Source organism: Nomascus leucogenys, chromosome 22a, assembly GCF_006542625.1.
Source record: "Nomascus leucogenys isolate Asia chromosome 22a, Asia_NLE_v1, whole genome shotgun sequence".
NCBI classification, from domain to species: domain Eukaryota; kingdom Metazoa; phylum Chordata; class Mammalia; order Primates; family Hylobatidae; genus Nomascus; species Nomascus leucogenys.
In genome coordinates, this window is record NC_044402.1 from 71184140 (window position 1) to 71188867 (window position 4728).

At 37.7% G+C, this 4728-nt stretch overlaps 1 pseudogene across 1 annotated transcript; it reads right to left on the reverse strand.

Annotated features, from left to right (window-relative positions):
* Positions 1–2674: 2674 nt before the first annotated feature.
* LOC100589424 lies at positions 2675–3196 on the reverse strand (annotated as a pseudogene). The gene has a single exon (XR_001114236.2). The product of XR_001114236.2 is annotated as a 40S ribosomal protein S19 pseudogene (transcript).
* Positions 3197–4728: the final 1532 nt, after the last annotated feature.

Sequence of the window (4728 nt, forward strand, 5' to 3'; positions counted from 1 at the left end):
ATTATTATGAACCATTTGTGTTCTGTCTTCTATGAAATGCCTAAATCATGCCTTTTGTCAAATTTTCAATTGTCTTTTTCTTTTGATTCTTTAGGTATTCTTTATATATTCCAAATCCTAATTCTTTTTAATTATGTTTGGCAAATGTCTTCTTCTAATTCAGGGCTACCCTTTTTACTCAGTTAATGGTCTTTTCTGAAAATATAAGTTCTTAAATTTAATGTAAATTTATCAATTATTTTCATTGTCTCTGCTTTTCTTGTATGTCTTCTTTAAGAAATTCTTCTCTATCCCAAAGTCATAAAGACATTCTCATATATTGGCTTTTAAGTTTTAAGGTTTTATGCCTTTCACATTTAAGTCTTTAATCCACCTTGAATTTATTTTTGTGTTTGGTTCTTTTTTGAGACTGAAAGGGCTATTAATAGCCCCTCGATCTTCCATATAAATTTAGAACCAATTCATCAAGTTTCTAAAAAATTCCTATTGGCATTTTTATTGAAATTTCATTGAATCTGTGGATCAACTGAAGAACACTAACATCTTTTTAATATTGAATATAGTAGCCATAAGTATAGTATATATTTCCACTTAACTAGGTCATCTTTAATGTATTTCAGTAATTTCACAACAGTCATAGACAACTTTTTTTTCTCTCTTTGAGGTGGGGTCTCACTCTGTCACCCAGGCTGGAGTGCAGTGGCATGATCTCGGCTCAATGCAGCCTCGACCTCCTGGGCTCAAGTGATCATCCAACCACAGCCTCCCAAGTAGCTGGGACCACAGGCACACACCACCATGCCCAGCTAATTTTTTGTATTTTGGTGGAGATGGTGTTTCACTATGTCACCCAGGCTAGTCTCGAACTCCTGAGCTCAAGAAATCTGCCTGCCTCAGCCTCCCAAAGTGCTGAGATTACAGGCATGTGCCACCGGACCCCATCCACGCAAAACTTTTGATAGATTTATTCCTAGATGCTTTATATTGTTGTTATTTTTAATGGCATCTCTTAAAAATTACATTTTCCAACTGTTGCTGATGTATAGAAATATAATTGCCTTCTAATGAAGGATTTTTTTAAAAAAGAAGGAAAGCAATTAAAAAGAACAACAACAAAAAAGAAATGTAATTGCCTTTTGGTTGATGATTTTATATCCAGAAAGCTTGCTAAAATGCAAATAATTTGTTTCTTTAATGCTTTCCAAACAGACAAATATACCATCCATGAATAATGGCAACTTTGCTTATTCATTTCTGATTCTTGTGTCTTTTATTTTGCTTTTCCTTGATATACTAAACAGTCCGGGATATCCAGTACAGCATGCAAAAGAAGCGTTAGTAGTAGGCATCTTTACCTGATTCCTGATATTAGAGGGAATGCTTTCACCAGTCACCATTTGGTTTCACATTTCCTTTAGTTTTTTTGTAGATCCCCTTTAATGTAATGACATTTCTTTTAATTTTTAGTTTCTATAGTAAATAAATGTTTAATTTCATCGACTTTTTCTGCATTTGTTGAGATGATCATCTTTCTTCTTCATGTGTTAATGTGGCATTATTCATAAACTAAATTTTCCATGTCTTGAGTCAGTTTTTGTGAGTTGTATTTTTCCAGGAATTTACACATACTTTAAGTTTTCAGATTTATTGGCATAAAGTTGTCTATAATATTCTCTTATTTTTAAAATTTGTTTCTATCTGTACATTCCCCATTTTTTCTGAATAGTGTTAACTTGTGTCTTCTTTCATTATTGCTTTATCTTAGCAGATGTTTGTCAGTTTCATTAAACTTTTCAGAAAATGTTTGTCTTTGTCAATATTCTCAATTGTATGGTTATTTTTTACTTCATTAATTTATCTTTCTATATGTATTATTTCCTTCCCTCTACTTAAATTTCTTTTTTTTTTTTTTTAGTTTCGTCTGCTGTTCCTATTTCTTTCTTTTCTTTTCTTTTCTTTTTTCTGAGACGGAGTCTTGCTGTGTCTCCCAGGCGGGAGTGCAGTGGCGCGATCTCGGCTCACTGCAACCTCCGCCTCCTGGTTTCACGCCATTCTCCTGCTTCAGCCTCCCGAGTAGCTGGGACTACAGGCACCTGCCACCACGCCCGGCTAATTTTTTTTTTTTTTTTTGCATTTTTAGTAGAGATGGGGTTTCACCGTGTTAGCCAGGATTGTCTCAATCTCCTGACCTTGTGATCCGCCCGCCTCAGCCTCCCAAAGTGCTGGGATTACAGGCGTGAGCCCCTGCGCCAGGCCTGCTGTTCCTATTTCTAACTTCTCAGGTTGTATACATGGATCATTAGTTTTGAGCTTTTCTTCTTTTCTAATGGTAGCATTAAGAATAAATATTTCCCTATGAGCATCCCTTTAACCATATACTACAAGGTTTGGCACATATTATTTTGTTATCATTTGATTCTAAATACAGTGAATTTATCAATTTTCTCTTGTAGTTGGATAATTTTTGCTCTATTATTAGGTATAAACAAGTTTATCATTCTCATATTTTTCTGGTGATTTAAGCTTTTATCACTATGTAGTGACCAGTGTTGGGTGTGGGGTTTTTTTGCCTTTTTGTCTAATAGCCTATTTTGTCTTATATTAATATAGCTATACCGTATTTCTTTAGATTAGTCTCTGCTTGATATACATTTTCTTTTTTTGTTTTGTTTTGTTTTTTTTTTACGAATGAGGCAATTTATTAACCCAGCATGGTTTGTTCTAATGCTTCTTGTTGGCAGCTGCCACCTGTCCGGCGATTCTGTCCAGATCTCTCTGTCCCTGAGGTGTCAGTTTGCGGCCCCCATCTTGGTCCTTTTCCACCATTTTCAGCCCCTCCAGGGCTTGGAGGACCCGGCGGGCCACACTCTTGGAGCCTCGGCTGAAGTGGCTGGGCATGACGCCGTTTCTCTGACGTCCCCCATAGATCTTGGTCATGGAGCCAACCCCGGCGCCACCCGGGAGGTGCAGGTTCCGCGCTGTGGAAGCAGCTCGCGTGTAGAACCAGTTCTCATCGTAGGGAGCAAGCTCTTTGCGCTTGGCCAGCTTGACGGTGTCCACCCATTCGGGGACTTTCAGCTTCCCAGACTTTTTGAGGAAGGCTGCCAGAGCTCTGACGAACTCCTGCTGGTTCACGTCTTTTACAGTAACTCCAGACATCGTGCGGCCTCCGCACTGCCAGCCAGGGGAAAGCACATTTTCTTCTTTTAAGGATATTTCTGTATCTTTATGATTTAGGTTTGTGTTGTATAAATGGCCTAGAGCTAGATTTTATCATTTTCTTTTTTCGTTTTTTTTGTTTGTTTGTTTCTTTTGAGACAGGGTCTCGCTCTGTCACGTGCTGGAGTGCAATGCCATTCTCATGGCTCACTGCAGTCTCCTGATCCTGGGCTCAAGCGATCCTCCTGCCTCAGCCTCCCGAGTAGCTGGGACCACAAGCATGCACCACCACACCCAGCTAATTTTTGTATTTTTTGTAGAGATGGGGTTTCAAACTCCTGAACTCAAGCAATCCACCCACCTCAGCCTCCCAAAGTGCTGGGATTACAGACATGAGCCACCATGCCTGGCCCTTTTTCTGACCCTCTTTGTCTTTTAACTGAAGGATGCCATTCATTTCATTTATTGTGATTACTGATATATTTTTATTTAATTCTATCATCTTATTTTGTGCCGTTTGTTCCACTTTTCCTGTTCTTTTTTCTCTGCTTGTCAAAAAATGTGGATTCATTGAGGTTTGCTTTTGTTTCTTTTGTTTTTCTGATTTTCCCCCTCTGCTTATAAGTTATATTCTCTATGTCTGTTTTTCATTGGTTACTCTAGATACAACAGCATAAATATTTTACCATTTCAAAAGTTAATAATTTTATTCTCCTCATGAGTCATTTAAGAATCTAAGAATACTTTTACTCTGATCCTCTTCCCAATATGTATGCCAATGCTATCCAGTACTTTAAGTCTCTCTTCTTTTAACCCCACAATTTGTACATTATTAATAATTTTGCTCGATTGATTTTTGCTTGATGTGCCCACATATTTACCACTGCGTTTGTGAATGATTCCCTCTTACATCTCAGACCTTTCATTTGGGTCATTTTCTTTTTTCCTGATCTGCATATGTTTGAACTTTTCCTTTTTGAAGCCTATTAATAGCCCCTCTCTAGAAGGAGCTCTCTAACTTTGTCTGCTTTGTGGGGCATCATTTCTGAGGCTGGTTTGAAAGCACAATGATCCAGGTGATTTGCTGCCTTGAGGATGGCAACAGTAACTCTTAGATAAAACATATTTTGTTAAACAGGAAATGTTCCAGTCACACCACAGGGCTCTGCCTCTAGGCATTATGAGGCCTCTGTTATCTCTTACACATAAAGGATACCAGATACATGCATCAAAATGTACCTGCCAGAATCTTAAATCCTTTAATCTGAGCTAATGATATAAAGCAAATTTATAAAGAAAATCTCACTATATTTTGGGCTGAAAAGTGGAATTCTTTATAATAAATGTGGTATGCAAGGTTGCTTTAATATTCCAATAAAACCACTTCAAAATTCCTATTCCTGGTTCCCTCGTTCTCCATAATGGACGTTTGTGTTTTATGCCTGCCTGGCATCTATTGTTTCTTCTTCTGGTCATATCACCCTCATTTTTCATTGAGAAAATACTCTTTCTTCATTCTTTCCCAATGAAAGTAAAGGGATGAGCTCACCTTCTGATTCCAGAGGTGGT